The 24,634-nt window shown below is 39.5% G+C and overlaps 1 pseudogene; it reads left to right on the top strand.

Annotated features, from left to right (window-relative positions):
- The first annotated feature begins 219 nt into the window (after positions 1-219).
- LOC108303645 lies at positions 220-1,204 on the top strand (annotated as a pseudogene).
- Positions 1,205-24,634: the final 23,430 nt, after the last annotated feature.

Genomic DNA, 24,634 nt, shown 5'->3' with positions numbered 1-24,634 from the left:
GGAATAAACAGACACACACACACAGTTTGTAAAATCATTGAGTCGAGTTAAATAGATGAGGGAAAGTGAGGGGCATTCCTACTGATCACCTGTAAATTTTTACCACAATTGACAAAATACAGAGGAAAAGAGAAGGAAGTCTTCCCAGAGCTCCAGAATCAAAGTTGGTTCCCAGCCCAGTTCCATCCCACAGTTGCCAGCCTCCTCTTTCCTTTCAATATGACAGATGCTGCCATGATATTCACTAAGGACTTTCTGGCAGATGGGTGGCTGTGGCCATATCCAAGACTACAGCAGTATCCATCAAGTGGGTCAAGCTGCTGCTGCAGGTGCAGCATGCCCGCAAACAGACCTCCGCAGATAAGCAATGCAAGGGCATTACAGACTCTGTGGTTCATACCCCCATGGAGCAGGGAGTCCTGTCATTCTGGCCCAGTAACCTGGACCAGTGTCATCAGACACTTACCCACCTATGCTGTTAACTTTGCCCAAGATACATAGAAGCAGGTCTTCCCAGGTGGGGTGGACAAAAGGCCCCAGTTGTGGCACTACATTGCAGGCAATCTGGCCCCCAGTGATGCCACTGGGTTACATCCTTGTGTAAGATGTACCCTCTTGATTTTTGCAGCTGCTTGACTTTGTACCTGTCTAGCAGCTATTGTGGGTAAAGCTGGAGCTGAAAGGGAATCCAGGAGCCTCCGTAACTGCCTGGTTAAGATCTACAAATCCGATGGAATTAAGAGGCTGCATCAAGGCTTTAATGTGTCTGTGTGGGGTATCATCATCTACCAAGCTTCCTACTTTGGTATCGGTGACATGGCAAAACGGAATTCTTCCAGATCCCAAGAATGCTGACATCTTCATCAGCTGAATGATTGCACAATCTGTCACTGCCATTACCAGAATAGAAAGTCATTCCTAACCATTTGACACTCTTTGCCACCACATGATGATGCAGTCAGGGTGCGAAGAAACTGATATTCTGTACACAGGCATCCTTGACTGCTGGAGGAAAATTGCTTGTGATGAAGGAGACAAAGCTTTTCTCAAAGATGCATGGTCCAATGTTCTCAGAGGCGTGGGCGGTGCTTTTGTGCTTGTCTTATATGATGACATCAAGAAGTACACATTAGTTATTTCCTGTTTTTTTTCCCCTGTGAACAGGCATGTTATATTATACAAAATCTTGAGCCATATTGATTGATTCTGGTTGTGCAGTTATTAATGGCAACTATTTACTGTTGAAAATCAGAAGCAATAATATTCATATGACCAGTTCTCACTTAAAGCATTTCCATGATGATGATGGTGATGATGACAATTATGATTATGGGACTCAATTACTTTGTTTATTTCCATCATTCCTGATAGATAACAAATATGAACAAATAAAAATATCTAAGATAGAAAGAGAAAGAAATTCACAGTAACTGAAAGAGATTCAAATTTACCATTAAATCTGGTAGATTGGAATAGAGCTCTGTCAACACACACACACTCTCACACTCAAATTCACCCTAGTGAGCTTTCACAAAAAGGAAAATTGTAAATGTGGATCTATTATCTCCCAAGAGTTCACTCTGTTTTCTCCTGTTGTCTGGTAGCGGAATACCTCTAGGCCAGTCCTTGCTCCTCTTTTTTTCTTGATCTACATTCCTGCCCTGGATGAGCCTATCCAGTCTCATTGTTTTAAATATAATCTCCCAAATGCATAGTTCAGTCAGATTCCCTTCCCAAACTCCAGACATGTACATAAGCATTTGTACTGGACATCTGAAATTTAGAATGTCAAAAACTGAACCCCTCATCTCCTCCTCTAAAACTTGCTCTATCTACAGTCTTTTTAATCCTGGTTAATGGAAACTCTGGCTTTTTTCTTCTTATTTTGAATTAATTTTAGATTCACAGATAAGTTGCAAAAATAGTACAGAGTTCCTGCGAATCCTTCACCCTGATTCCCCCCAAAATAACATCTTACATAACTACAGTACAAGTATAAAAACCAAGAAATTGGCATTGATACAATACTATTGACTAAACTATAGACCATTTTTGATTTTACCGGTTTTTATATGCACTTTTTTATTGATGCATGCAATGTTCTATGAAATGTTGTTACATGTTGAGATGTTTGAACCCAGCAGTAGATACAATTAGTATGTAAAATTATTCCTTTACCCCAAAGAAGCTCTCTCATGCCCTCTCCCCTCCAACCCTAACCCCTAGCAACCTCTGATCCATTCCTTATCTCTATAATTGTGTAATATTGAGAATGTTATATAAATTGAATCATATGGTAGGGTAGCTTTTCAAGATTGACTGTTTTTGTTCTCACCCTGGTACCCTTGACATCCATTCAAGTTGTTACATGCATTATTTTTTTTTTTCTGAGCAGTATTTGCTTATACAGATACATCACACTTGGTTTATTCATTCACTTGTTGAATGACATTTGTTTTGTTTCTACTTTTTGCCTATTAGAAATAAAGCTGTTATGAATAATTTGTGTACTGGGTTTTGTTTAACAAAAGTTTTCATTTCTCTAGGATAAATATCCAGAGATATTTATCCTAGAGAATATCTCTAGAGAATATAAATCCAGGTGGGGTTGCTGGATCATATGGGAAGTGTATGTTTGACTTTATAAGAAATTCAAAACTGCATTCTTGACCAGCCATACCGCTTTACATTTCTGCCGACAATATCTGAGACCTAGTTGTTCCACATTCTTCTCAGCACTTCACAATATGGGGTATTGTATTTTTTACTTTAGGCCTTTTTATAGGTATGCTGGAGTATCTCATGGTGACTTTATTTGCATTTCCCCAAGGGTTTAATAATGTTAAACATCTTCTCATGTGCTTCTCTGCCATCCTTTGGATATGTATTTGTTCAGATCATTTTCCCATTTTCAAATGGGATTGTTTATTTTCTTGTTGTTGAGTTTAAAGAGTATGTATGTATACTCATAGATAGAGATAGATAGATAAATAGATTGATAGATGATAGAAGAAAGATAGGCAGATAGATAAAAAGAAAGATCGGCAGATAGATAGAAGATAGATAGATAGATAGATGATAGATAGATAGATAAAAGAAAGGCAGATACATTAATAGATAGATAAGACAGATTCTAGAGACAAAGCCTTTGTAGGATATGTGATTTGCATGTAATTTTTCCAAGGCTATGACTTTCTTTCTTTTTTAATTTTTAAGTTTTCCAGGCTGTTCTTTTTTTTTAATTTTACTTTAGGTGCATACCATATCTGGCGTTTCTCCCCATGTTATCCCTCCCCACCCTCCCCTCCCTCTCCACACCCCCTTCCTCCCCACCCCTGCTGTCTCTCCCCTACCCCCTGCAATTGCCCCCAGTGTGTGATGCTCCTCTCCCTGAGTCCACGTATTCTCATTGTTCAATACCCACCTATGAGTGAGAACATGTGGTGTTTGGCTTTCTGTTCTTGTGTCAGTTTGCTGAGAGTGATGGTTTCCAGACTCATCCAAGTCCCTACAAAGGACATGAACTCATCGTTTTTTATGGCTACATAGTATTCCATGGTGTATATGTAGCACATTTTCTTTGTCCAGTCTATCATTGATGGGCATTTGGGTTGGTTCCAGCTCTTTCTACTGTACATAGGGCTGCAATGAACAGATGTGTGCATGTGTCTTTACAGTAGAATGAATTATAGTTCTTTGGGTATATACCCAGTAATGAGATTGCTGGGTCTAATGGAATTTCTATTTCTAGATCCTTGAGAATTTGCCACACTGTCTTCCAATGGCTGAACTAGTTTACACTCCCACCAACTGTGTAAGAGTGTTCCTATTTCTCCACATCCTCTCTAGCATCTGTTGTCTCCAGGTTTTTTAATGATCACCATTACAACTGGCATGAGATGGTATCTCAATGTGGTTTTGATTTGCATTTCTCTAATGACCAGTGATGATGAGCATTTTTTCATGTTTGTTGGCCTCATATATGTCTTCTTTTGAAAAGTGTCTGTTCATATTCTTCGTCCACTTTTGAATGGGGTTGTTTTTTTCTTGTATATTTGTTTTAGTTCTTTATAGATTCTGCATATTATTCCTTTGTCAGATGGGTAGATTGCAAAAATTTTTTCCCATTCTGTTGGTTGCTGATCGCTCTAATGATGGTTTCTTTTGCTGTACAGAAGCTCTGAACTTTAATTAGATCCCATTTGTCTATCTTGGCTTTTATTGCCATTGCTTTTGGTGTTTTAGTCATGAAGTCCTTTCCTACATCTATGTCCTGGATGGTTTTGCCTATGATTTCTTCTGGTGTTTTTATGGTGTTAGGTTTTATGTTTAAATCTTTAATCCATCTGGAGTTAATTTTAGCATAAGGTGACAGGTAGGGGTCCAGTTTCTGCTTTCTGCACATTGCTGGCCAGTTTTCCCAACACCATTTATTAAACATGGAGTCCTTTCCCTATTGCTTGTTTTCGTCGGGTTTGTCAAAGATAAGATGGTTGTAGATGTGTGGTGTTGCTTCTGGGGCCTCTGCTCTGTTCCATTGGTCTATGTCTCTGCTTTGGTACCAGTACCATGCCGTTTTGATTAATGTAGCGTTGTAGTATAGTTTGAAGTCTGGCAATGTGATGCCTCCAGCTTTGTTCTTTTTGCTTAGAATTGTCTTGGCTATGCGGGCTCACTTGTGATTCCATATGAAATTCAAAGGGGCTTTTTCCAGTTCTGTAAAGAAGGTCATTGGTAACTTGATGGAAATAGCGTTGAATCTATAGATTACTTTGGGTAGTATGGCCATTTTCACGATATTAATTCTTCCTAACCATGAGCATGGAAAGTTTTTCCATCTGTTTGTGTCCTCTCTTATTTCGTTGAGCAGTGGTTTGTAGTTCTCCTTGAAGAGGTCCTTTATATCCTTTGCTTTTGTATTCCTAGGTATTTTATTCTCTTTGTAGCAATTGAGAGTGGGAGTTCGCTCTTGATTTGGCTCTCTGTTTGTCTGTTATTGGTATATAGGAATGCTTGTGATTTCTACACATTGATTTTGTATCCTGAGACTTTGCTGAAGTTGCTTATCAATTTGAGAAGATTTTGGGCTGAGACGATGGGGTCTTCTAGATATACAATCATGTCATCTGCAAATAGAGACAGTTTGACTTCCTCCTTTCCTAATTGAATACCCTTTATTTCTTTTTCTTGCCTGATTGCTCTGGCTAGAATTTCCAATACTATATTGAATAGGAGTGGTGAGAGAGGGCATCCTTGTCTAGTGCCTGATTTCAAAGGGAATTCTTCCAGCTTTTGCCTGTTCAGTATGATATTGCCTGTAGGTTTGTCATATATAGCTTTTATCATTTTGTGATACGTTCTGTCAATACCTAGTTTATTCAGAGTTTTTAGCATGAAGGGCTGTAGAATTTTGTTGAAGGCCTTCTCTGCATCTATTAAGATAATCATGTGGTTTTTGTCTTAGGTTCCATTTATGTGATGGATTACATTTATGGATTTGCGTATGTTGAACCAGACTTGCATCCCTGGGATGAAGCCTACTTGATCATGATGGATAAGCTTCTTGATGTGCTGTTGCAATCTGTTTACCAGTATTTTACTGAAGATTTTTACATCTATGTTCATCATGGATATTGGCCTGAAGTTTTCTTTTTACTTTGAGTCTCCGCCTGTTTTTGGTATCAGGATGATGTTGGTCTTATAAAATGAGTTCAGGAGGATTCCCTCCTTTTGTATTGTTTGATACAATTTCAGAAGGAACGGAACCAGCTCCTCATTGTATGTCTGGTAGAATTCGGCTGTGAACTGTCTGGACCTGTACTTTTTTTGGTTGGTAGGCTATTGATTGCTGCCTCTACTTCAGCCCTTATTATTGGTCTATTCAGGGTTTCAACTTTCTCCTGGTTTAGTCTTGGTAGAGTACAAGTCTCTAGGAATTTATCCATTTCTTCCTGGTTTACTGGTTTATGTGCATAGAGCTGTTTGTAGTAATCTCTGATAGTAGTTTGTATTTCTGTGGGATCAGTGGTGATATTCCCTTTATCATTTGTTATTGCATATATTTGATTCTTCTCCCTTTTCTTTTTTATTAATCTGGCTAGTGGTCTATTTTGTTGATCTTTTCAAAAAAGCAGCTTCTGGATTTACTGATTTTTTGAAGGGTTTTTTGTGTCTCCATCTCCTTCAGTTCTGCTGTGATCTTAGTTATTTCTTGTCTTCTGCTAGCTTTTGAATTTTTTTGATCTTCCTCCTCTAGCTCTTTCAATTTTGATGACAGGGTGTCATTTTAGATCTTTCCTTGTTTCTCATGTGGGCATTTATTGCTATAAATTTCCCTCTCAACACTGCTTTAAAGGTGTCCCAGAGATTCTGGTAAGTTGTGTCTTCATTCTGACTGGTTTCGAAGAACATCTTTATTTCTGCCTTCATTTCGTTGTTTATCCCGTCGACACTCAGAAGCAAGTTATTCCGTTTCTAAGTGGTTGTGTGGGTTTGAGAGTGTTTCTTAATCCTGAGTTCTAGTCTGATTGCACTGTGGTCTGATAGGCCGTTTGTTATGATTTCCATTCTTTTGCATTTGCTGAGGAGTGATTTTCTTCCAATGATGTGGTCAGTTTTAGAGTAAGTACAATGTGGTGCTGAGAAAAAGGTATATTCTGTAGATTTAGGAGCTTTCTGTATATGTCTATTAGGTCTACTTGGTCCAGTTCTGCATTCAAGTCCTGGATATCCTTGTTAATTTTCTGTCTCATTGATCTGTCTAATACTGACAGTGGAGTGTTGAAGTCTCCCACTATTGCGTGGGAGTCTAACTCTCATTTTAGGTCATTAAGAACTTGCTTTATGTATCTGGATGCTCCTGTGTTGGGGCATATATATGTAGGATAGTTAGCTCTTCTTGTTGGATTGATCCTTTTACCATCCAAGCTAGAAAACACACTCCAGGATATTATCCTGGAGAATTTCCCAAGCCTAGCAAGGCAGTCCAACATTCAAATTCAAGAAATACAGAGAATTCCACAAAGATATTCCTCAAGAAGAGCAATCCCAGGCTCATAATCATCAGATTCACCAGGGTTGAAATGAAGGAAAAAATACTAAATGCAGCCAGAGAGAAAGGTCAGGTCACCCACAGAGGGAAGCCAATCAGACCCACAGTGGATCTCCTGGCAGAAACCCTACAAATCAGAAGAGAGTGGGGGCCAATATTCAACATCCTTAAAGAAAAGAACTTTCAACCCAGAATCTCATTTCCAGCCAAACTAAGCTTCATAAGTGAAGGAGAAATAAAATTCTTTACAGACAAGCAATTACTGAGAGATTTTATCACCACCAGACCTGCCCTACAAGAGCTCCTGAAAGGAACACTAAGCACAGAAAGGGAAAAGTACCAGTCACTGCAAAAGCAAACCAGTTGGCAAAGACCAAAAATGCAATGAAGAAAATGAGTCAACTAATGGGAAAGACAACCAGCCAGTAACAAAATGGCAGGATCAAATTCACACATAACAATATTAACATTGAATGCAAATGGCTTAAATGCCCCAATCAAAAGACACAGACTGGCAAACTGGAGAAAAAGTCAAAACCCATCGGTGTGCTGTATTCAGGAAATCCATCTCACATACAAAGGCACACATAGACTCAAAATAAGGGATGGAAGAAGATTTACCAAGCAAATGGAGAACAAAAAAAAAAAACGGGTTGCAATCCTAGTCTCTAATAAAATGGACTTCAAACCAACAAAGATCAAAAGAGACAAAGAAGAACTTTATTTTCTTAATAGAATATTTAAACAGAGCAAAAATTTTTAATTTTGACAAGTCCAGTACATTGTTTTTTATTATGGATCATGTTTTTGTTGTCATGTTTAAGAATTATTTGTTTTGTTTTTTGTTTGTTGCTTGTTTGTTTGGGTTTTGGGGGGGGGGTTTGTTTGTTTGTTTGCTTTGAGACAGAGTCTCACTCTGTCACCCAGCCTGGAGTGCAGTGGTATAATCTTGGCTCACTGCAACCTCCACCTCCCGGGTTCAAGCAATTCTCCTGCCTCAGTCTCCCAAGTACCTGGGACTACAGGCATGCACTACCACACCTGGAAAATTTTTATATTTTCAGTAGAGACAGGGTTTCACCATATTGGTCAGTCTGGTCTTGAACTCCTGACCTCATGATCCGCCTGCCTTGGCCTCCCAAAGTGCTGATATTACAGGCATGAGCCACCATGTCTGGCCCATGTTTAAGAATTATTTGCTTATCTATAAGTCATAAAGATCTTCTTCAGTATTTTCTTTTTAAAGTTTTATAATTTTACACTTTGTTTTATGGCAAATTTTGAATTGTTTTTGTATAAGAGATTCACCATATTCTCAGTTACTCAGGTCAATAGCTTTGAAGTTATCTTTGAATTCTCTCTTATTCCTACACCCCACATCAAAACCATTAGGAATTTCTACTAAGTCTACCTTCTCACCAGTTCCACATCTACCACTCTGGCCTGGCCCATTATTATCATACATTCATTTTCTATCCTTGTCTTCTATCCTCAACACAGCTACAAAACTGAACTTTTTTCTTTCCTTCCTCCTTCCTTCCTTCCCTTCCCTCCCTTCCTTTTCCTTACCTTTCCTTTCCCTCCCTTCCCCTTCCTTCCTCCCTCCCTCCTTCCCTGCTCCCTTTCTTTCCTCCCTTCCTTCTCTCCTTCTTTCCTTCCTTCCTACCTCCCTCTCACCGACCCCCCTCCCTTCTTCTTTCCTTCCTTCCTTCTTTCCTTCCTTCCTTCCTCCCATTCTCCTTCCCTCCTTTCCTCCTTCCTTCCTTCCTTCTTTTGTTCCTTCCTCCCTTCCTTCCTTCCTTTCTTATTTTCAGAGACAACATCTCACTCTGTTACCCAGGTTGGAGTGCATGGTGCTACCATTGCTCACTGCAGCCTCAAACTCCTGGGCTCAAGCTATATTCCTGCCTTAGCCTCCCAAAGTGCTGGGATTACAGGCATGAGCCACATGCCTGGCCAAACTTGACCGTTTTTAAGGCATAAGAGAAATTACGTCACTTTTCTGCCCTCCCGTGTCTCCCATTTATTTACATGATGTGCTTCCTCCCTTACTTCTCTGACCATATTTTCTATTACTTTACATTCAATCTCACCACTCCCTCCCTACTAGTGTCCTCATGTTTTTAACCATACCAGGCATACCCTACTTTGTATCTTTTGTACTGGCTGTCCCCTTAACTGAAATGCTCCTCCACCAGAAAGCCACATGACTAACTCCTTCACCTTAAGAGTTTATTCATAATTATCACCTTTGCAATGAGGCCTACCCCGACCACTCGAAACTTTCAACATGCTACCTGTCACCCACCAGCACTCCCAATCACTCTTATCTTGCTCTGCTTTTTATTTTGTCCATAGCACCATCATCTCCTAATGCATTTCCTAATTTGCCAACATATTATATTTGCTGTCTTATTGTCTATTGCTACCCTGCTAGAAAATAGCCGCCATGAAAGCAGAGTTCCCTGTTTTGTTCACTGGCATATTCCGTGTTCTCAAAAGTGCCTGGCAATCATAGGTACTTGATAAGTCTTTTTTTCAATGATAGAATAACAGCACATTTTCTATGAGTGATTTGCAAAGTATGGTCCACCCACTCCTATGGGTTTCTCCCCAAATTCTTTCAAGGAATCTGCCATCAAAACTATTTTCATAATAATATTCAGATGGATATGTCTTGCTCTGAATTAGGAAGTTCCTGCATTGCTATAAAGAAATACCAGAGACTGGGTAATTGATAAGAAAAGGGGTTAAATTGGCTCACAGTTCTGTAGGCTCTGTAAGCTGTGCACAAAGCATGGCACCAGCATCTGCTTCTGGGGAGGCCTCAGGAAACTTTTACTCATGGCAGAAGCTGAAGCAGGAGCAGGCACATCACGTGGCCAACGCAGAAGCAAGAGAGAGGAGGGGAAGTTACCATACTTTACAACAACCAGATCTCACATGAAGTCACTCATTATTGCAAGGACAGCACCACGCCATGAGGGATCCACTCTAATAACCCAAATGCCTCCCACCAGGCCCCACCTCCAGCACTGGGGATTACATTTCAGCATGAGAGCTGGGTGAGGACAAATATCCAAACTATATCACTCTCTGGGTTGACATTTGCACTGAAGGTACAAAAGCAAGGGTGGGTAAAACCGCTGGAATCCTCACACCCAAGGCAGTGGTGCCAAACTATTCTAATAATCATATTCTTTTTTCTTTTTTTTTTTTTTGAGATGGAGTCTCACTCTTTTGCCCAGGCCGACATACAGTGGTGCAATGTCCGCTTACTGTAACCACCTCCCAGGTTCAAGCGATTCTCCTGCTTTAGTCCCGTAAGTAACTGGGACTACAGGCATGTGCCACCATGTCCAGCTAATTTTTGTATTTTTAGTAGAGATGGGGTTTCGTCATGTTGGCCAGGCTGGTCTCAAACTCGTGACCTAAGGTGATCTGCCCACCTCACTTCCCAAAGTGCTGGGATTACAGGCATGAGCCAATGCACCAGCCAGATAGTCATATTCTTCACTGCCATGCCAGTCATGATTTAAAAGGAAAAGAATGTGTCTTCTAATACACAGTTATAGAAAATAAAAATTTTTAAGAAAAAAGAGCTTCACTTAGGAATGCCCTTGATAAAGCACTAAAAATTGTTAGTTGTAAACCTTTGAGTGTACTGTTTTTTAATATTCTGTTATAAAATGGAAAGTTTTTGTAAAGCCCTTTTGTTGCATGCCAAAGTACTGATTGACTTGAGGGAAGCAATTTGTGTGAGTATTGGAGTTGCACGCTGAACTAGACACTTTTTTCATCTAACACCATATTTTCTTAAAAAAATACTGACTGGCAAAAGTATGGTTATTCAGATATGGATATTGATGGACATTTCACTTTGTATTCCAGTATTCCAGTCACTTTAAGGAAAACAATGGACAGTGTTTGTTGACAGTTGTGTCATAATTTTTTTTTTTTTAAGACAGAGTTTTGCTCTTGTTGCCCAGGCTGGAGTGCAGTGGCACGATCTCAGCTCACAGCAACCTCCACCTCCCAGGTTCAAGTGATTCTCCTGCCTCAGCCTTGTGAGAGCCAGGATTCTTGGCATGCACTACCAAGTCCAGCTAATTTTTGTATTTTTAGAAGAGACAGGGTTTTGCCATGTTGGCCAGGCTGGTCTTGAACTCCTGGCCTCAAGGGATCTGACCACCTTGGCCTCTGAAAGTGCTCGGATTACAGACATGAGCCACCACGTTCAGCCACTGTGTCATAACTTTATACATACTCTAGTTTCATAAAAAATCTCATTAGTTGATACTGAATGCATTTTATTATGTTTAAGGTTTTTCATTATTAAGCTAAGTATCTCAAAACTTTTTTCTGATACATTTTCTCTTTCATCTTCAGTTTCTTGCCAGCTCTGAGTATCTGTTTTAGTTAGAAGCCTTTCTATTGCAGGTGCTAGAACCCTAATTTAAATTAGCTTAAGCAAAAAAGAGAAGAAGAACTATTAGATAGTAGAAAAATTGGTTCAGAAGGCCCCAAGGTCAAGTTCAATCAAGCCAGATCCAGGGTCTAAACTTCCAGGACTTTTCATCTCTATTATTTGTCTCCACTCGGCCGCATTCAGCATGCTATGCCTCTCCACCTAAGGGAGTCACGAAAGTGCCCATAATCATCCCCAGCCTTATGTGATCCTGGATGAACAAACGAGGAAGGAGAGCTTCAGTCCCCCAGTATCCATAGCTTCTCTCTGTATACCCTGGCCATGACTGGATCATGTTTCCACCTCTGTATGCGCAGTCAAATACTAGTAAGATGGGTCCAGCCCCAGCAACATGTTAACCCTGGAAGTGGGATGTATATTTAGGAGACCCATTATGCACATGCGCATGCATGTGCAAACACACACACACACATGCACAGCCAAATGGATTTGAGGAAAAACTTTTCTACAAGAAAAAGATGTTGTCAGAAAAAAAACAGTGGTCCACTACAACATGAGACAGAATCCCTGTGTATTTGTACACCCTGCTCCCACAGCTAAGAACCTTATAAGGACAATAGAAAGTTTTTATAAATAGGCAATGCTTGACTTATATTTTTCAAAATCACTACTCTATAATTTCAAGAAATGTCTGGCTTGAGGGAGTGGAGTAAACTGACACTAGGAAATCAGTCACTTCTTACGCGCCCGTCTGACCATTCAAGAGAGAAGAAAGAAACTCAAATTGTCAGTAGTCAAGTTGTTATAAAAGTAGAGTAAGGCTGAGCTAGGCAATTCATGGGATAACATATGCAGGATATAAACCAGAAATGCTGCATAGATAAGTAGAATGTGGTTCTACTTAGTAGCGATTATATTTTTCTTCCAATAACGTTGCAAACCAGTGTTTCTAGATACTACTAGAGTTAAAGGAAAGTCATAGCTGTCTCTTAATTTGTTCTCGAAATGCAAGTCTCTAAATCAATGAGCTGAGAGTAGGGGTCATTCTCATGTCACCAACTCCAGCTGCACTGTAAGTGCCCTGCTCGTATCTCCTCGCCATTACCATGTCAGCTCGTGGTGCCTGATTTCCACTTTCTTTAGCCACCTAAGCACACTTTATCCACCCATGCAGGCAGGCTGAAAGTGCGAAAATCTTAACAGCCCATCAATGTTCAACTATTGACTTACAGGAATTGGTTGTGGTGACTCGGGACTGTTTGCCACTGTTTGTCAGAGCGGGCTTCGGCTCCAGCTGCCCATGGTGGAGGCTGGCTTGTAACACTCTCCTTACTGACTGCCTTCATCTTCTCTCACATCCCACTCACCTGTTGGTGTTTCCTTCGCCTGCCAAGCAAACTGCTTTTATCTGAATCTTTGTCTCAGGGTCTGCATCTAAAAAAAGAGAGAGAAAAGAATTGAAAAGACGTGTATTGAGCGGGCCATTCATGCTTTTCCTGCACTTTGAAGTACACAGAGCTTATTCCAGCAAGGTGCCATGTAACCAGAAATCATTCTTTTGCTAACTTTAAGAAACCAGAGAACCTAAGCGCATAAAAATGAGAGATAAAGGCCTATAAACATACGCACCTGAGTCCCACAGGGACGTATTTAGTCAGCCTTGGGACCGCCTCCAAAACCAAAATGTAAAAACATAAAATGAAGTTAGTGATGGAATAACCAAGGTCAACCAACCTCTTGTATCCACCCTCCATCTTTCTAAGTTTAAATGAGTAGATGATTGTAAGCAAATGGGTGTGGGAGGGAGAGGAAAGGAAGGAGAGAGGAGGCAGACGCATCATTAAATACACGGCCTCAAACTACTACGTTACTTCATTTCCTGATCTCTTCCTATGTGTCTATGCATTTTAATCAACCTCAAGGTGTGCACCCTTGGTGAACTGACACACATAATCATCACCTACAGAAGTCAGAGGTTATATTCTATATGGTCTGCCTGAGATGGCAGGAAATCCAACAATACTTTAAAAAATACATATTACTTAACTGGTTAAAAGAAAAAAAGCTTTTAAAAGCTTAAGCTCCAGGTGTTCAGAAAACTTATTCTAACAGATCCTTCCCCCAAAGTCATATAACCCCTTGACTATGTAAGTCACATAACCTATTGACATGTATTGTGCTCTAAGATACTTTCCCTTCCATCTCTTTGTTTTTTCAGAGTCTTGCTCTGTTGCCCAGGAGGAGGGCAGTTGCACAATCTTGGCTCACTGCAACCCCCACCTCCTGGGTTTAAGCGATTCTCCTGCCTCAGCCTCCTGAGTAGCTGGAATTACAGGTGTGCACCACCCTGCCCGGCTAATTTTTGTGTTTTTAGTAGAGACACGGTTTCACCATGTTGTCCAGGCTAGTCTCAAACTCGCAACCACAGGTGATCCACCTGCCTTGGCCTCCCAAAGTGCTAGGATTATAGGCATGAGTCATCGTGCCCAGCCTTCCTTTCCATTTCTTAATTAAATATTTTTAAAGCAAGTTATAAAGGACTTGTGTTTCACATATAATAAGTATTCATTTAAATGATGTTTGGCAAGTATTCCACTAAGTGAGCAATTTAATGACAGAAGGTATTTTACTCACATTGGTCATAGATATTTTGTATATATAAATACACAAATAAAAGCCTACAAATATTGTACTCCTGTCACACATAATCACAGACTTTAAAATATCAATTTGCCTTAATAGTCCAAGCAGCTCATAAAAATTGATTGTCAGGGAAGAACCAAAATGAGTCAAGAGAATGTGGTGTTATTTTTCTTTTACTTCAATTATCTTTACATAATTCTTTATTTTGTGATGAGATATTTTGCAATATTGCTTTCTTCAAAATCTACTGATTGCCTCAATACCTGCCAGAGGTTCTATGGGGCATTTAAGGAGTATGTAGGAAAGAGTAGTTTCAGTAAATTCATTATAAATCTTAACCTGCAAATTGAATTATGTACTACGAAATAAGTATTTTTTACTTTTCAGGAACTTGACAGTCTTCAGAACTGTGATACTCCAGAGACACTTCACACTTAAGGAAGAGGATATTTCACCCAAGGGTCAAGAGCTGTAGCATCAAGGATCCAAGGCACCTGCGCTTCTCTCGGGACACAGCTTTAGGTGTTATGGTTTAGTAGTTACATTGCTACAACAGCTGAAAACAATTTGCCACATAACCACATTTCAAATCATACCATTTGTCCCCCTAAAACAGTGTTCCATGGGGCTTCTCTGACTGTATTTCCATCAGATGGTAATAAACTTAAGGACTAGTTGTCTAAGAATATAACTAAAGAGACCCCCCAAAAAAACAGAGATTGGAAGGAGTATTCGGCAAAGTGACTTAGCTATAAGGATGGGCTGTTGCAGCTTCTGAAATTCTACATGATCCCGCATTGCCATGACTCCATTATGCATTTTTATGCTTTTTGTTTTGTGGCAGATGAACTCATCTGACTTATATGCATTCTGGTTTAGTTTACCATTATTTATAGGATCAAGAGACTCTTGCTACGATGACTCCAACACAAGTAAAGGAAGAGCCAAAGGGTGAATTTTGCCCCCATCTCCCAATAAAGGACTAAATGTTTCCCTCTTAGACTAATTGTTGTGGTGACTTCTCTCAGTTCTGTGAATATAGACCTGAAAATCCTAAATAAAAGTTAGCGAGTCCAATACAACAATATGTGAAAACAGATAATATATAGCAGCAATTACAGTCTTTTTTTTTTTTAGGTACTGTATCTATCTAAGAGAGTGAAAACATATGCTCATGAAAAGACTTGTACATGAAGGTTAATATTATAATAGCCCAAAGTGGAAACAACCCAACGTCTACCCACAGGTGAATGGATACCCAAATTGTATTATTTATACAATGGAATATCACTCAGCAATAAAAAGGAACAAAATACAGGTACACAAGGTAAACATGGATGAATTTCACAGACATTTTTCTGGGCAAAAGTGGACTGGCATTTTAAAAGTACATATTGTATGATTCCATTTATGTGAAATTCTAGAATAGTCAAAACACATCTACGGAGATTTTTTTTTTTTAAAGGCCAGTGTTGGCCAGTTACAGTGGCTCACACCTATAATCCCAGCACTTTGGGAGGCTGAGGTGGGCGGATCACCCTAGGTCAGAAGTTCGAGACCATCCTGGTAAACATGGCAAAACCCTGTCTCTACCAAAAATACAAAAATTATCCAGGTGTGGTGGCATATCCCGGTAATCCCAGCTACTCGGGAGGCTGAGGAAGAAGGATCACTTGAACCCAGGAGGCAGAGGTTGCAGTGAGTGGAGATCGCACCACTGCATGCCAGCCTGGGTGATAGAGCAAGACTCGATCTCAAAAAAAAAACAAAAACAAAAACAACAGTGTTTCAGTGGGGTGTAGGGTGAAGGAGACTGCAAAGTGGCAAAAGTGAATTTTGGAGAGAGGGCACTCTCCCGTATCTTAATTTTGATGGCAATGAGATAGGTATATAGTTTTGTCAAAAGCCATCAACCTATCTATTTAAAATATGTGAATTTTACTACATATTGTGCCTTAAGAAACTTATTTAAAGAAAGAATATTATTGAAAAGTGATAAATACACAATATCTTTTTTACAGAAAGGTTTTTTATCTCAATTTCCATGATTCCACTCTCTGACCACCACCTTCTTTCTTTCCTACTCACTCCTTACATTACCAATGCAACAACTCTTTGTCCCCAGTGAGCTCGCCAGCTTTTCACTCTCCCTGACCTACCTCCTTTTATCCCTTATCCCACTTAGATTTCAGGGTCTATAAATCACTCTCTTGCATCTCTCACTGTCCTTGCTCTACACTTCCATTGGATAGACCATTTCCCAGATTAAATCGCTCTACTTACTCTACCTGCACCTAGTCAGCTGAATGTGGTTGAAGAAAACCACACAACCAGGCTGACAAGACTCATTCTAAATGCAGGATCCCCAACCCCAGGAGGTCCCCACTGCTGCCCACGTTGCTCCATTTAATGCTCTGCCCTGCTTTTCTTAACAACAATGTCATCTCTCTTTGGATATTCAAAACTCAAATCTCTCTCTACTTCCTCACTTTCAATGAAATTTTCCTACTTATTGCTTAAGTAGATGAGATCAGAGGAGAATTTCTAAGCACACTTCCAACATGAAATCTGCCTGTGTCTCTGCCTTCACACACCTGCTACATGCAACTGATTGTCTATGAGCCTCCTTAATGCCCACCCCTTTCCTTGTGGACCTACCAAAGACATCACTCCAGCAATTGTCCTCTATCCTTCAACATCAACATCAGACTTTCCACCTCTTCTAAATATCTCCAATCGCATATAAACACACTTCAATATCTTCCATCATTAGGAAAAAAACCTTCCCTGAACTTCAGATTTCATTGCATTTCCCTATTTCCCTTCATAGAAACACTCATCAAAATAATTTTCTATAATTGCCATCTCTATTTTCCTCTCCTCCTTTTCTCTCTTGACCCACACCAGTGAGGTCCCTTTTACATCAGTACATTAAAATTGCTCTCGTCAAGGTCACAGTGCCTTCCACATAGCCAACTCCTGGGGCTTTTTCTCAACTTCAGAGTCACAACTGATCACTTTCTTTGGCCTCCTGAATCTTTCTCTCAGCTCTTCTCCTACTTCTATAGCCACTCTTTTCCAGTTTCCCTTTCTACCTTTTTTAAAAATTTCTCAACCTCTAAACTTGGGAGTGTTCCTGGGCTCAGCCATGGGACCTATTGTTATCTCTTTACTAATCCACTAGATCTCCTCCCACCCCATGGCTTTCTATTCCTGTGGACGCTGTTTACTTTCATGTTTCTCTCCAGCCCCCGAACAACCAGACTGTAGAGTCAACTGCATAATGGACATCCACACACACTAACACATCTACAATCAGAACTTTCAGTTCCCACCCAAACTCACTTCTCTCCCAGTTTTTCTCATATTAGGAAAGGATGATTCCATTATACCAGCTTCTCAAGCCAAAAACCTTGATGTTGTCTCAGATAGGAAGTGATTTCAGTTGAGATCAGAAAACCCCAATCACTTGAACAATCATATTGCTTTTCTCAAGCTGTTGTTAAGTAGACAGTTCCCAGAATCTTTTCCAGTGGCTCAAGAACATTAAGACTAAAGACTGTGTAATTATTTTGGCTTTCTCCTCATGGTTACAAGATAGCATCCATATTCAATCGGGAAATGTAATTTTTAACTTGTCACTCCCAAAAAATTCAGGATTCTAACAGTAAAGGGAAAAAAGAAGATGCACCTAGAAGTATCTGCCTTATTATCTTTAGCTCCTCTTTTTCCCTCACATTGTATCAGTTAATAACCTGGAATCCACCTTCAAAATATATCCATCATTCAATCAGCTCTTATCATCTTTACCACCACATCCTTGTCTGAGCTATCACAACCTCTCACCTAGATTACTACTGCATTTACTCCTCCGAACTGGTCTCCCTGCTTCCTTGTTTTTCACCCATTATTTATTCTTAACAAAGGGATCAAAGTAATATCTAATTCTATTATGTCACTCCTTGGCCCAAAATGATCCTATGGCTTCCCATCCCAATCAGGGTAGAAGCCAAAGTCCTTAAATTCTTTTTTTCATTTCTTTTTTTTTTAGATGGAATCTCACTCTGTCGCACAGGCTGGAGTGCAGTGATACCATCTTGACTCAGTGCAACCTCTGCCTCCTGGGTTCAAGCGAGTCTTTGGCCTCAGCCTCCCCAGTAGCTGGGATCACAGGCACGTGCCCCTGCACCCAGCTGATTTTTGTATTTTTAGCAGAGACAGGGTTCTACCATGTTGCCCAGGCTGGTCTTGAACTCCTGATCTCAGGTGATCCACCCGCCTTGGCCTCCCAAAGTGCTGAGATTACAGGCATGAGCCACTGCACCCGGCCCCTTACATTGTTTTAAAAGGCCCTGCATGCTCTGTTGCTCCTATTGTCTTTGTGAATTCATCTTCTGCTAATCCCCCCTTTCCCAATCCACTTAAGCCACATTCACCTTCTTGCTGTTTTTCACACATACCAAGACTCTTTAACCTCAGAGCCTTTGCCTCTACAGAGTCTTCTGCCTGGAATGCTCTTCCTTTCATGGGGCCCATGTGATGGGCTCTCTCACTTCCTTCAGGTTTATGCTCAGGTACTGTCTTATCATTCCATGGAAAATCCCAGTTTGCCTCCATCACCATCCCCTTTCTCTGCTTTATCCTTTGTATCATTCTCCATTAGCCACAAATAAAATGTTTATGTGATGGTCAGTGTATCGTCTGTCTCCACCAACTAAAATGTAAGCTGCGTAAGAGCAGGGACTTTGTTTTTATTCACAGCTGAAATTCCTGGCATCAAGACAGCACTTGGCTCAGAACAGCTATTCAATAAATATTTGTTGAATTTGAGGGAAATTTTTCAAATTCTGGATCAGAACTCACATATCTTGGAGAAACTTTGCACCATTCCCACAGGGAAATTTTGCCCCCACTTCCCACAATGGCAAGAGAAATCTTCCCATGAGATCTAAATCAAGCCTATCCTCTATCCTTCTCTGGATTAATGATTCTACTCACCATAGCCACAGGGAAAACTGCTGTCTGTGAACTATATCCTTCCCTTCAGGGAATATACCCTTTTTCCAAAGCCTCTGCACTTATTATGTTGTCGGTGACTTGGGTGGTGCTTGAATAGATCAGAGCATCTACATCTCTGCTGCTGACCCCCTAATAACAAGCCCTGAAATTATGGTCTATCAGAGTAGCACACCAGAGCTACCCCACAGCATCCAATATAGTACTAACAAGATCTAGTGTGCGGAGGTTATCATCAGTTTATACCTCTTACACTTGCAAGAATCTCATATATAGATATACACACACATACACATACATACAGTCATGCCCTGTATTACACCACTTTGGTCAATGGTGGACAGCATATACAATGGTGGTCCCATAAGATTATGATACCATATTTTTACTATACCTTTTCTATGTTTAGATATGTTTTACCATTATGCTACAACTGCCTGCAGTACTTAGCACAATCATGTGCTGAACAGGCTTGTGGCCTAGGAGCAGTGCTATACCATATATCCTAGGTGTGTAGACTATACTAGTGTATACCATGTAGTCTAGTCTAGTACTGTCTAGTACATTCTATGATGCTCACCAAAAACAAAATCACCTAATGACACATTTCACAGGATTCATCCCAATCATTGACACATGACTGTATAAACATATATATGCATACACACACACATACTATGCATGCACACACACATAAATTTATATTTCTTAAATGTATTTTTGATAGCTACTCTGGTACTTACTGACACCAGTGAATGGGGCATCTAGACTTGGATATGTTAAAAGTGGGAAATGCAATCAAATCCTCCTTAGACAGTGTAGCATCTGAGCTAGTACATCTCTGAGCTAGCCTCTGAGCTAGCTTATGTCTTCTGAGCTAGTACTGAATATCAACATAACATGGAAGGTTTATTGTCTTCTCCTAAGGCTACACAGAAGCCCCCCCTAGTAGGCCCACTAGCACTTAAACTGTCTTTCCACAGGCTCCTCTCTCTCCCCAAACCCCATTCCATCATCTCCATTCTACCACATGAGGCCATCATATCTGTTTGGTGCCCTCTAGTCAGGTAAACGGGAGGCTCAGCAACATGTCTGCTCTACTCTCTGAAGCCCTAAAATGTGTTTAATGAGTGAGGGTTGTTAGGACAAGACTGATGAGTGCTGGGAGACAGATTCAGTAAGTTTGTTCTTGTATCATGCTGGAAAACTTGTCTACCATACACTCACTGTCCTGGTGCTTGTCAAGTGACAGTTTTTACCATGGCTCTCCAGAATGGTTTAGCAATTTAATGATGCAGGAGAAAAAAAGTTAGTGCTGCAAGAAAATGTTCACAATGTATTATTAAATGAAAAGAACAGATTAGGAAAGTACAGCATGTTCCCAGTGGCTCACATACATAGATATGTGGGATGATATAAATAAAAGTGCTTTTTCTCTGGGCGATGGGCTTATGGGTTGACTTGTCTAGCTTTTCTCTGTGTGCTTATGTCCGTGCACTCTTTAATGTCTTTCAATTTCTCTATAAAAGGCATTTATTACTTTTAGAATCAGAAAAAAAGCTAGAAGCAGTTTTTTTTTTTTTCTCTCTTTGGTTTTGTTCCCACTATGCATAATGATAAGAAAAGCAAATAAAAAATAGAGAATAAGTCTAGGTGCAGGGGCTCACACCTGTGATCTCAGCACTTTGGGAGGTCAAGGTGGGAGAATCGCTTGAAGCCAGGAGTTCAAAACCATCCTCGTCAACATACTTAGAGCCCATCTCTACAAAAAAAAAAAAAAAAAAAAAAAAAAAAAAAAAAAAAAAAAAAAAAAAAAAAGAAATTAAAAAGAAATAGAGAATAACAGATTTCATCATATTACCAGGATTCTTTTGATTGCCAAGTGTCAGAAACCCAATCAAATAAGCTTAAGTGAAATTGCCCAGGCACAAATGGACTAGAAGCTCAAAAAATGTTATTAGGGTCTTAGGCCCTACAGCTCTCCTCCATGCCCATCCTCTTCGTTTGTTGCCTCCTTCCCTCCTACAATAAGCAAATTCTTCCAAATGACTAGGGAGAATTGTTACATTGTCTTTACAGCTTGCAATCCCAGTGGACTAGGGAATGTCCCAGAGTCCACATATAAAATCCCAGGTAAGATTCTGATGCACCCTGCTTGGATCATTTGCCCATACGTGAACATGGGACAGGGAGGGGAGTATTCTGATTAGCCAGAGCTGGGTCACCTTCCTTCCTTGGGGCAATGGGGAAGCAAAGTGGAACAGCCTGTTGCTAGTCCCACGCTAAGGGTTCCCCATAATAAAGAAGGATCCATTAAAAAGAAGGGAAATAGCGTACTAGTTAAGACAAAAACAATAGTCTACTCTGCTTGTTTTTAAAGTGTGACTTTGCTCAATTATTCTTTAATATCAAATTTAGGTGTTTCTTAATATTGTTGTAGTTTTAAACATTAAAATTATTTCTCCTCTTTTTATAGAAAGCATCTACTTATAAATATTGAAATCACTTTACCTTTACTCAATTGCTATTGCTTTACCTCATTTACTGGATCTTTAATCAATTCCAGATTATAGCCATTATATTGTATTCATTCTTTCTTCCTTTCTTGAGGCCAGGAATTTCATACGAAAATTCCCTAGGTTTATAACACAACAAAAATGTTACAAGTTATCCCAAAAGCTGTGTCTAAAAAAAAAAAAAAAGAGTGTATCTTCTTCCTGTTTCAGTCAGGGTTTTAAGTGGCTTAAGTGAAAAAGTAATTAAAGACTGGTAGGTAGCTCACAGATGCTCTGAGAGGGCTTAAGAACAAGGCTTGGATGCTGGGCAGTCAGGAACAATGTCCAATTCCTCTGCAGGAGCTACTACAACCAAATCACCCCTGCTGTATGGTCAGCATCTGTACCATGACTTGCACAAATGCTGCTCAGCCCACGTGGGTATTCTCAGAATCAGATGCCAGAAACTCCGGCATCGATGATCCTAAAGAGCCCCAACATCTTTGTTGCCACCCTTGCTTAAGGACAAATTCTACATGCCTCCTTTCTCCCATTGCTCACTTCTGAGTTAAAGCCACATGAAAGTGCATCTGATTGGTAGAATCCAGGATGCACACCTACGACCCCAAGGAAGCTGGGAATTGGTAGAATCCAGGACGCACACCTACGACCCCAAGGAAGCTGGGAATTGGTAGAATCCAGGACGCACACCTACGACCCCAAGGGAAGCAAGTTTCCTGCTGCAACCTAGGGAAGAGGGACTCCTATGACAGGAAATTTTCCAAGCATTAGAAGAGCATTCAAGGAGTGCTGAGTAATCAGGAGTGTCCACAATAATAAGTGTCTAAAGGAGAGATTTCTCTCTGTTTGTTAGTGCTCCCCGCTGCCTTATAGCTGCAGAAAATACTCAGAAGATCAACTGAAAGGTGGAAGTGCTGATACCTATCAGGTACTGCAGAGTGTGCTACTTCATGGAGGAATATGTTACTGATACCAGAATCATGCAATTGTTTCTTATTTCTCCATATCCCAAATTCAGTAGGACTTAACCCAGAATCCCAACTTTAAGACAGTAAGGGTACTCATATACATGAAAAATACTTTGCACAGATCATTTACCTGCACCAAAATTCAACCATAATGCCAAAATCAGTTATATTTTAAAATCAGATTAATCTCTTGATTTTTTAATAAGTGAAATAGTCTGACCAGTTGAGTTTCAAGGAATAATTGTGACTTTTACAGTTATTCTCATATTTGCAAAATAGTATAATAATATTAACTTTCATTATGATCACTTCCATTCCTTTATATAAATGCCAAGATTTACTCTTGTCTGCCAGGATACATACTTATTTCTCTCTGGACCTGTTGCCAGTGCAAATAATAAAACTTATTTCTTCACTTTTCTGTGTCAACAGCAGTTGTATAAATCATGTGAGTCTTTGAATCTCTCACTAGAATATAGAATATTGACTTTATTTATCTGTTTTGTGTTAAACTGTTTTTAAATGTCTTTTTTGGTAGAATGTCTACATTGTTTTTGCTCATACTCCAGCCATGCAGACATGGTTCACACTGCCACCTGGTGTGGCTGGAACAAACTTTCTTCAGCTCTCTGGAAGCTACCAGAGCAGGGTCGACACACTGACCCGGCGTTGCTGTATCACGCCTCAGGCTGACTTTTGTTCTTGAAGAATTTGCAGGTCTATGTAAAATAAGGAGAGAAGTTTGGATCAACAGCACAACCAAATTATTTTATAGAGGAAGGGGAAATCATAAATCTTTAGCATTTTAATTCAGCAAATGTTTACTTAGGGCTCATCAAACTTAAGGACTGTGCTTTGTGCCATTGGTGACACAAGAATGAGGAAGGGACAATCCCTGCCCCAGAGCATCTAGAAATTAAAGGCAGAATATAACACGAGCTAAGCATGCAATGTGCTTGACTTCTTAGGGAAAGTGGCATTTGGGATAGACCTTAAAGGAAGTTTGGAACTTTGTGGGCCGAGATAAGGGAATTGAGGAGGAGCGGGAAAAATATATACCAATAATAACAAATTAAAACCTCTAGTTTAAACAACAGTCTTATTTTATTTTTCTCATTATTTTATCAGCAAAGTGTACAAGAGAAAACTTATAATTTTCACGAGTCATATGTTATTAGGATTTGATTATTAGAAAGGTGAAAGATATTTAATTTGCAATACTCACAATTAATTTTCTTTCCTTAAAAAGTAAATCCTAAATGACAAAGTTTAATAGCAATTCTGCTACTTTCTTCAAATCTTTTTTGCCTCAAAAAAAAAGACAAAAAAGCTCACCCAAATATATTTTACAAAGTTTTATTAAGATAGGATTATGTATAGTTTTTAATAAGTTATATTAAATATTCATATTGTCATCACATAATTCATATTATATTAATATATATTATTCACAGGACATAAAAGAATTAATAGTTGTTCATTTTTCAAGCTTTTTATAAAAAATGTTCAGATAATCTGTGTGACTACTGATTCTTAGAAATTCAGCAAAATTGGTAGCTGTTCACTTTTCAAGATTTTTTTTAAAAAATTCAGATAATCTGTGTGACTCCTGATTCTTAGAAATTCAGCAAATCAGCATCATCCTTTCTTTTATTCTTATGGTAAAATTAATGCTTAGATATTGTACATTTTTCTATCTTAAGTGGTGATTTCAATTATTTAAATCCTGGTTTAGATGGGGCTATCACATACTCTTGAGTTTAAATTTTGATTTTGTCAAATATGTTCCTGGCATATTTTTCTTAGATTTCAGGGTATTCACATAAATTTTATAAATGTTCAATGTAGTAAGAAAGCAATAACTTTTGAATTTTTATTAGAATAGTCTTTGAATACATACTGCTGTGGTCTGAATGTTTGTCTCCCCAAAATATATATTTTGAAATCTTAATGCCCAAGGTGATGGTATTAGCAGGTGGGGTCTTTGGAAGGTGATTAGGTCATATGGATG

Source organism: Cebus imitator, unplaced genomic scaffold, assembly GCF_001604975.1.
Source record: "Cebus imitator isolate Cc_AM_T3 unplaced genomic scaffold, Cebus_imitator-1.0 Scaffold50, whole genome shotgun sequence".
NCBI classification, from domain to species: Eukaryota; Metazoa; Chordata; class Mammalia; order Primates; family Cebidae; genus Cebus; species Cebus imitator.
The sequence above is the reverse complement of the archived record's forward strand: the minus strand, read 5'-3'. Positions and strand labels throughout refer to the sequence as shown.